The sequence below is a fragment of the Hipposideros armiger genome, unplaced genomic scaffold (genome assembly GCF_001890085.2).
Source record: "Hipposideros armiger isolate ML-2016 unplaced genomic scaffold, ASM189008v1 scaffold_1118, whole genome shotgun sequence".
NCBI classification, from domain to species: domain Eukaryota; kingdom Metazoa; phylum Chordata; class Mammalia; order Chiroptera; family Hipposideridae; genus Hipposideros; species Hipposideros armiger.
In genome coordinates this window covers 307,772-318,121 of record NW_017732468.1, presented here as the reverse complement: position 1 = coordinate 318,121, position 10,350 = coordinate 307,772, and the positions used below count along the sequence as shown (strand labels likewise).

Sequence of the window (10,350 nt, the reverse complement as noted above, 5' to 3'; positions counted from 1 at the left end):
TCCTGCCACAGGGTCTTTGCACAGGTTAAGACAAATCACATATTCAAATCATATTATACTTGTTACAGCTACCTCAAAATGTTATTTATGATCATCATTACTTCTAAATTATGCTGGCTATTAATCTCACTGCCTTGATTTTATTTCAGGCATTAATATAGTATATACATATAAGTGTATATATATATACACACATATAAGTATATATATACACATATATATCTATATATATGTATATATATATATATAGGGTGCCAAAAATATACACATTTTAAGAAAGAAAAAAACTGTATTAAAATTGTAATACTCTATATATACAGATAACAAAAGATGAATACAAGTCACACTTGACTTCTGCAGTTACAAAAGGCACTCAGAGTGGTTACCATCAGCGTCCAGACACTTCTGATTATGGCGAACTACTGCTTGAACAACGTTGACCAAAGTGACCACTTGTATACATTTTTTGGTACCCCCGGTGTGTATATATGTATATGTGTGTTTAAATATGTGTGTGTATATATACACATTTATGTGTGTGTGTGTGTGTGTGTGTGTGTGTGTGTGTATATATATATATTACAATTTGCTCATATCATCCCCAATCACAGGAAATACATTCTTCCTTCAGTTTCATCAAGCTAAATTAGAATTAATGTTATTCCTAGACCAATAGTGGCTGCCAAGGTAATAACTCTGTGTGTGTGTGTATGTGTGTGTGTGTGCACACACACAATGTCACGATTTTTTAAAGCATTTGGATAACTGTATTTTAACATCTGGCTTCCTTTGAAAGCCTATGTGTCTTATCCTATGCACTATAAACACTATTCTGAGAAGAGGTTACAGGCTTCCCTAGACTGCAGGGGGCCTTTTGTACCCACAAGCCCGAGAACATCTCTATTAGATTATAAGTTAGGGAGAGCCTGGGCTGTGTCTGGCTTTGTGTAGAAAAGCGTTTGACAAACTACAGGTGTTCAATGAATACTTGTTGAGTGAATAAATGCAAAAATAGAAGGTTGGAGATGATAACACTCTTCATTTAGGGATCTAGTTACTTGACATAACTTGCTGAAGTTCAATTCTTGGAAAAAGAGGTATATTAAAACTTGTATTTAATTAAAATGTGTTGGGCTGCAAAGCACAGAAACCTGTCTCAAGGTGGCTTGAAATCCAAGGAGATGTGTGCTCACGAAGTCACAGCTGGCTGGGCTTTAGGCTTCCTGTGTCTCTATTCTGCTGTCTGCACTCATGCCACCATGATGCCACCAACAGCATCTGGGGCCATGCGTTTCCTTGTTTCTTTCCAGTAGAGAAAAGAGAGACCCTCGTCCCCAGTCAGTTTCAGTTTCATTGAGCCAAATTAGAATGAGTGTCATCCCTGGACCAACAGTGGCTGCCCGGGTAACGCCCCATGTTGTTTGGGTGAGACTAATTAGTATGCATCTCAGCAGCTGAGGTGGGGCAGATGACAAAGTGAAGACACTATACGCCATGCTGGTAATAGGAGCAACATGTTAGGTAGGCAACCAACCAGCAGGGTCAACAACACACATCTCTTCAGGGAGGCTAATCAGAGGACACATGTTAGCAGGAAAAAGATCATTCTGTTTGTTCAACACTTATCTTTGGAAAAGAAGATAAAGGGAGAGCAAGTCTATAAGGGGATAATGTTTATAAGCAGTCCTGCTTTTGATGCCTCGAGAGTGGAATTTCACACAATAACATGCAGGGGAACTAGAAACATTCCACGCTTCTGAATAACCACCTCTCCCCCTCCCCCCTTGAATCAGGTGGCACAGTGTGAATGAGGCTTAATACACTGTGAAAGAAATGATACACAATGAACACCAAAATTTAACACCATTGTTTTCTGTTTTGTCATATTTTATTCTTCATGCTCATTCAGTATCTATCACTCTGATTATCATCTACAGAAGAAATGAAAAAAAAAAAAGACCTGAAAGTCAGAATGTTTCTTCCTCTAATTACTTACAGATTCATATGCCTACCACCCGAAGGAGAGATGCTATCTCACAGAGGTAACAATTCACGTCTCTCTAGCACTGTCCCCTGCGTCCCCGCTTTCAGCATCAGGGGCGACTCATGTATAATTAGCCTTCCATTGATTTCCTGAGATTTTAGCTCTTAGAATAGAATGTTTTATGAAGATGCAATTGTAGTTAATTTGCCTGCTACTGTTTCGTAATAAAGAAATTTATTTCAGAAGAAATTACTTTTTTTGTAAGTTAGAATTCTCTAAGGTAGGGTGGTAGTCGATGTGGAAATCTTTGAAGCTTGCAAGTTTTGTGCTTTGATGTTTCTGGTAGAAATCAGGGTACTTTGCCATCGCTACCTCCTATGAGTAATTATTCTAGCCACCTCCTCTCTTTCCAGGGCTTGCTGGCATTTGGGTTTGAGTTAGTAAGTTAAGCTATTAAAATTGTATGTTACTCTGATAAGAAAAAAAACCTATTGTCAAAAGGGGGCTATCCTGTGAACTCCTTGTATTGGGAAATCAGATATAAAATTGTAACCATCTGATTTCCTACAAATCTGTGATGCAGACTGTACTTCAGAAAGAAATTCTGTCTAGTTAGAACCACCATTGAATATTGCATTCATGCCCTGAAATGTGCCTTTTAATCAACTTGTCTACTTACAACTAGTACATAAGAGCAGAGATATCTTTCCCAAAGATGTGGACATACACACGGTCAAGGGCAAACCTTTGCTTTATTTAATGAAAAAAAATCTGTCAAATCAAAACTCTAGTCTACTTATCTGAGTCTGCCTTTTGTAACTTAGGGAAAGGAAGGTTATCATTGTTTGACATGGTATGTCACTCATTGGAAATGGTTGTTTCTGCTTGTTTCTTTTTCTAAGTGACCCCAGCCCCCAAATTTCTACTATTTTATAATATATGTCGCAGAAGTCAAGACTTCTGACCAGAAATAACACTAGAATTCCAAGATATGTCCTTCTAGAGGAAAGTTGTATGAGATTAATTTTCAGAAGAGTAGTTCCTACAGATGGCATCTTGTATTTCTCTCATAGCACTGTCACCTTCAAATGCTCTGTATTGTTGCGGGACACTCAGACAGAGAGACAGGACACCAAGGCTCGGGAAGCAACGTTTATTGATGCCTGCACCGGCTTAGCAGATTTACATCCAGAGGTTGAGCCCTGACCCCGGGCAGAACTCAGGGCTATATACCCTGAGGTTTCCAGGTTGGCAGCTAAGATTTATTATTAGGACATGTGTCCATTGTGCCAGTTCCTGACTGGCCCCTGGGTGAGGTAGGAATTTGGAAATATTAAACGCGGAAGTCTTAATGGCCATGCAGTCTAGGAATGTCTTCGCCTGAAGCTCCCTGCTACAGCGAGGAATCCTTAGAGGACACATGGTCCGGGAAAGCTTTTGTCTAGGGCCCACTGCCACAATTGACTTATGCACTTATTTTTTTTATTTTTCAATTTGAAAACAGTGGCTGTTTATTTTATTAACTGACCAGATTACAAAAATACCCATGGTAGATACCTTAGTTCATCCTCCTAATAAGCCTGTTGATCTGGTCTTCCCTGTTGCCAGCGTCTCCCCCCTCCACAAAGTGGGTGGTCTTCTTCATTCCACCTTGTGGAGAAGACAATTTGAAGGGCCACAGGAAGTTGTTTGCTTCTTTGAAGCATTTTCCAACAGTATAGATCTCATGAATCAAATCCTCCATGCAGATGATGCCGTATTTACCAAGAGATCGCTCATTTAATGTGTTATCTGTCAGGGCAATTCGCTTTTTGTTGATTTTGCCATAACCACGCTTGTAGATCAATTCATTTACTGATTTCAGGTTTGGGTACCCCCATGCAATGTATGGCTCCACAATCCTCAGCATGTTAATGGAAGCCTTGTTGAGCTTGACAAGGGTGCCATTGAAGATCTGGCGAAGGCGAAGAAGCTGCAGCATCTTTCGGACTTTTGGGCTCACACCATTGATGCCTCGGATCCTGATGACAAATGCCAACTTGGGTTCCGCAGGTACATAGAAGTTGCCAGCTTTTCTCGCCATCTTAGCCATTCGAATCTCGGTCGTGTACATCTGCCTATATTCTTTGTGATAGTGCTTAGCTTTTTCATAGATAAGCTTCTTCTTGCCTTTCGAAGCATCTTTTGGGCAAACTTCTTTCTCAAGCGCTTGATCTTCAGCTCTGCAAAATTCCTTCGCTTTTTCTTAAGGGTTTCTGGCACAGCGGGAGCCTTCTTCTTCTCTTCTGCACCCTCCATGGTTCCATCCAGAAAAAGAGCGACTTATGCATTTATTTTATTAATTGTTTATCTCCCTCCTTTAGAGTTCATGGATGATAGGATTTTTTGTTTTCCCCTCACCATTATATATTATTCTGCAAGTAAGTTTTAAAAGTTAATGCACACATTTATTATATAACTCATAACACAGTTAATGAGGGCACCAGGCAGATATTATTACCAATTCAAAGAATAAATCAAACACAAATTTATATGGACTAAAGAAAAGTTGAAATGAATATGCAAGTAGACACAAATGTGGCTTTTTCCATGGGGTGGGCAATTAGACTTCTGGACATAGGGGACATACTTTCTCTGTTTGACTAAAGACAAGAGCTATTTTGAATTACAATGAGTTAAATTTCTGAGTGGAAAATAGTTTGAAGGTGTTGAAAGACGAGACCAGGTCGTCTAGAAATTGTTGCTCTAAAAAATGCATAGTTTTCTACTGGAGGCGCCCCAATCACTTTGTATAGTCCCAATTTTCTTCAAGTCTTCCCTTCCTTTGACCAAAAGTAATCTCAAAAAGAAAAGATTATTTTTGACTATAAAATAAGACTGGTCTCACTCAGTAGGGTTGGCCTGGTTGTTTACTTAGGTGCAAAAGGTATTAATTTACTATCTAGGAAAGCTTAAGTTTCCATTGCTAGAAATTTTCATAAGTATCCCAGATTGGACTTTCAAAGGCTTTATCATTTGCGATTCGGAGGCTAGGAGACCAAGTCCAAAAACTATCACATTTCCCCTACAGTATCTATAAATTTGGGTAAGTTTCTCTCTTCTCAAGTTTTCCAAATTGTTCAAATATGTTTTCTCTGCCAGAAAGTGGCATTCCTTACCACCTGGGACCCCATTAAGCCAGATACCAGGCCAGTTTGGGGGGGGCTGCTCTGTAAAATCAAGCTTCTTTAAATGTGGATTGCCATGCCTGATTAAGTGAACATCATCCTCAAGTATGATATAATAGGCAAGGCTTTGGTTACATAACCAATATTTCCTATTATATTTTGGTTAAAAAAATGGTGGGGGGAACAGGCTCTTACTGAATCTATGCCAACAACTAGAGAGTCATGTAAACTAAGGAAATTCAATATGAGTTTTTGAATTGGGGGTTAGGAGAGCCAGTGAAAAAGTGAAAAGCAGGTATCATTCCAAATGTTTTATTTCAGTTTACAAAAGCCGAGCCTACCAAATTGTTGAGTTACAGATAGCTTAAGAAGAAAGAAAAGGAACCCCTTATCTATTCAAACAATAGGACATTAGGCCAACATCCGCAATATTGCAAACAAATAACAATAAAATTCCCCTCATTAGTTCATTCAGTCCTAGATAATTAATCTTTGTTCCATTTGGACTCATGGGTAGCAATCTCATGAAGCCGCCTGCTTTTTTGATTAAAAAGAGTTCTGGGAACGCTGGTATGGTCTGGAAGTTGTCCAAATGATCCCATCCAAGTCTAATACAATCCTTTTCCTTGGGGCTCTGAGAGTCAGTAGCTGATTGCAAAGCCTTCAGGGAAGAGTCCGATGAAAACAAAGAAGCTCATGATGGCTGTCATTAATTTATTACTGGCCATTTTCAAATGTGAAAGGTCTGAATGGAGCTCAGTTCAAGAACAGTGTAACTCACAATGAAATCTAGTTGTTTCTGTAGCATGCAAAACAAGATAACAAAGCCAATCCAAAAAATGTTTTAGACAAATGTCTCTGAGAATAATGATTAAGGATACTTTCAAAGAAGTAAGGGCATGCTACATATCATTAATAAAAACAAAATGAAAACAATTTACAGAGGAAAAATATTGATAGACAACAGATAATACTGAGACATAGTGTACATTGGCTACCAATGCTATAGCAAGAATATGGCAAGAAGGACAAGTCATGAAATTAAGTCTGGCATAGGCCCCAGATAGCTGCATTTTAATAAGATGCCATAGGTAAGGCTGATGTGTGCCCCTAATTTAAATCCATTATCCTAAGAAACACTAGATTTAAACAGAAGGTATGAGGTGGTGGCCAAGGAAGCAGTTTAAATAATAACTGAATTTATGGATGATAACACTATACCAGATATGGGCAAACTTTTTCTGTAGGTCAATTAGTAAATCTTTAGGCTGATAGGCTATAAGGCCTCTGTCACAGCTACAAGACTCTGTTATTGTGCAAACACAACCTTAGATAATACGTAAACAAATGGGCTACATTTCAATAAAACACCTAGAATAGAAACTTTTCAATAGAAGCAAGCAGCGGGCCATATTGGCCAACACCTCTACTGTTACTGTTATTGGCTACTATCATCGGAGGAAGCATCACCAGGACCCAGAGAAATAGAAACACATGGGCAGGGAGGACGCTGACACAGCTCATATAATCTCTGAATATTTATATTAATAACATTTACCCTATCTATACACATGTAATCGTGAGAAGGCTCAACAACTCTTCTAAAATGACTTTCCCCATGCAACCCCTAAGCAGTAACATAACAAATGAACCTAATTACTTCTACTTCCTCTCTTTTTATAAGGTGAAAGAACAAATCTTTGTGTTACCATGTGCCCTCTATGAAATCTCAAGGATAGTTTTAAGTGTAAAAGATATCCTGAAAGTTTTAATAGTTTCCTACATAAAGAATCTCATTTGAGGAGAGCTTTTTCTTTTTCTTTTATTACCAGGGATGATTTGCACTCTTAAGATGTGACAATGAAACACAAGAATAAGCATACAAGGTTATACAACTGTAAAAAATTTTAGGTTTATTATAAGTGAGGAAACTTTGCTTGTTTTCTTAATAATCAAGGGCATAGTAAAAACACAAATACAGAAGGTTTTCTGGTAAAATGAAATCTTTGTTATCGAGGCAGATTACACAGAAAAAAAAAAGATTAATTCTTCATATCGCAGCTGAAGGCATTCACCCGTAAATGAAGAAAATAGGCCCATCAAAATGGAGGAAGCTTTACTAATATTAACACATTTTATAGCTTTTCAGATTTAGGTATTATAAACCAAGGAAAATAAATTTCACTCTCCAAGTGGAATCCGTCATTATGCTCTTTCATATTTCGGAACAAACTGACACTTTATTTTAGGACAGCTCTCAGGGGGTCTGCAAGGCCAGAACTAACTTTATACTGTTACTAAGATGCTATTAACATGCGATGTTTACATCCTTGTTCTCCTCACATGAATCATTATATAAGCATTGTGAAAATGGCTCCGTTTAAATTTCCAACATGGTAAATATTGATAGTTACGACCCACAAATGAAACCGCCTTAGAGGCCTCAATAAGTTTAAAGAATGTAAAAGTGTCAAGTATGTAAAGAATGTAAAGTTGAGCGTAAAGGAGACGAAAACAGCAAAAAACGCTGATTGCCCACTGCCTGAGGTCAAATTACTTTTCCTTGAAAAACACAGAAGCATGTTATGGAGGGTGCCACCAAAAAAAAAAAAAGTATACACATTTTAAGGAAGGAAAAAAACTATATCAAAATTAAGCTGATGGTAACCACTTTGAGCACCTCCTGTAACTGCAGAAGTCAAACGTGACTTGTATTGTTATCGGTATATATTGAGTACTACACTTTTAGTAGTTTTTTTCCTTTCTTAAAATGTATATAAATTTTTTGGCACCCTCTAAGCATATATACGCTCTTTTATTTCCCTGAAACTAAAACTATTGGCCCCAAGTATAATCTCATGCACTTACGCTAATGATAACTTTTAACCTAAGTTAATAGCTATATTTCACAGGGAAAGCTGGAGGAGTGGATAATTGAGGACTGCTGTCATATGACAGCATTTCAACAGACTCACAGAGCTCAGAATCACATATAACTCTCTACCTCTCCACACGACCCTCGTACCACTTCTCCAAGTGGCAAAAATGAGAACGTTCATTTACACAGTTCAAAGATGCAGCTTGTACGTAAGAAGCAAAAATCCCTAAGTTAGTAGCACACTATCGTATCTTGGCTAGCAATGATCTAGATTCCCCAAGCTACAGAGAAGCAGGGGAATGGCATTTTAGCTGGTGAGGGAAGTGGGGTCAGTAAATGAAATGTAATGTTGGGACAAATAATAGCACATGTGTATGTAGATGGGGAGGGTCTAGTGGGCAGGGAGAAATTGATGACGCAGGGTGGGGGGCGGAGCTTGCTGGAAGTTCGTGAGCTGGAGAGCCTGGTGGAGCAGTTGATTGCACTGAGGGAGGACAGCTCATGTCTGTCATCAGGAGGAAAGCAGAGTGCTTGGGCACAGGGCTAGGTAGGTGGGGAAATGTGGAGTTGGAAGCTGGTGGAAATTTCTTCCTGATGGCTTCTGTTTGTGCAAATAGAAAACAAAGTCATCAAATGCAGGCCAGGGGTGGAGGCGTCAAGGTTTTAAGGAAAGGGGACAATGTATTATACAGTCACCTAAAGAGTTGGAACTCAGGGCTGGCCATGTAGTCTGATGGTAGGTAATATCAGGGGCCCACTAGCAGTTAGTGAATTTAAGGTGAAACCAGCCAATCTGGGGAATCCACTTGGAGAACGACTCCCTTAAACAAGGAAAACTAAAACAAGTAATACCAGCAAGGAGTTAAGTTTGGAATAGAGCTACTGTGCGTATTCCTGGTATTCACGCCAAATAGCCTCCCAGCCCTTTGACACTGACTCTTGGTTGACCAGGCTTTACTTAAATAAAGCAGACTCAGCTATTGCTGTCCTATGCTTGATGTTCATGTTTTAACTTTTTGGAAAAAGGGGTGGTCATTCAGCAAGTACAGGTGAGCAGCTGTCTTATTGAATGTAAGGCACATGAAAGAATTCTTGGCTAACTGCCTTAGGCTAAAACTTGCTTGTATTTTAAGTCTAAATAGCATAGGATTCTGATCGCTAGTGGTGACACAGTTATCTCAAAGAATCACTTCTTTAAAAATGTGCAAAATCTCTCATGAATTGTCTACTGAATAGAGAATTAGCCATAATAGTGATGCTTTACAAAGTCATTTGGACACCCTCCCCCCCACAACACAAGGTGACACAACAGTCCATTAGTCGACATTTCCAGCAACCCTGCTGACATTGCTTTCAGCCTACTCCAATGAAGCAATTTGAAGCAATTACCCTGCAGATGAAACAACCAGATTGCAGTTTTTAATCTCTGCAATGTCATAAGGCATTTTTATTTATGTCATAATTTCTATTAAAATGCACGGCAATGGCCATGAAATTACAACTAAAAAGTACATGACTGGCTATGTGTTTGAGGGGAAGTTTTAGTTTTCAGTGGGTAATTGGCCTAACAAAAAGAAGCAACAGAAAAATGCGAGTCAGCTGTTGCTAAGGCATCAAAGTGGACGATGTACAAGAAGCATCTCAGGATTTTGTTTCTTATTTTCATGATTCAGGTCATTACATCTGGCCTATTGTGTTGTCCCTGTAGCAATCTAAATGTTAGTCTTCCACAGCCTCCAGCTAATGCCAGGGCCACATGTCCTTAAAGGTAAAAGATTTTTGGTTTTCTTTTTTGGATTTTCCTGTAGTCATCACACAGTTCATTGGAATGGAAGATTATAACCAAAAGGATATGGTTAGCTAAAACTTGTCTTGGACCATTCTGATTTGAGAAACTATAAAATGTATCTCATTAGAAAGGTATTTAATGTATGATAATAGTATTTTTTCCCTAGACATAGCTGAGCCAATGGAGAACTGTCAACACTCAAATATTTAGCTAGCATTTGTATGCGAAGCAATCTTAGAGAACCTGTAGAAAGGACTCATGGGTCATATTCAGTTTAATTCTACAAATGTTCATGAACATTCCAAACCTGTGTACGTTGTTTGCTGAGCCTCATTTCCCTCATCTATGAAGTAGAGATGTTAACAGTACTTATCATCTTGGATTATTGTGAGGATTAAATGATTAATCCACTTAAATTCTTTGGAACACTGCCTGACTAATAGTGACTAATAATCATTAGAGAAAACTGTTGCTTTATTGTATCATGGGGAATAGAATTTGGTGGAGAAGGGTGAGAGTGAGAGCAGTGACC

The 10,350-nt window shown here is 38.6% G+C and overlaps 1 protein-coding gene and 1 pseudogene across 1 annotated transcript in view; one reads left to right on the top strand and one right to left on the bottom strand.

Moving 5' to 3' along the window:
- Positions 1 to 10,350, top strand: part of LOC109376395 (metabotropic glutamate receptor 7) — a 222,467-nt gene that overhangs the window by 67,616 nt on the left and 144,501 nt on the right. The window lies entirely within an intron of this gene.
- Positions 3,476 to 4,294, bottom strand: LOC109376396 (60S ribosomal protein L7 pseudogene; annotated as a pseudogene).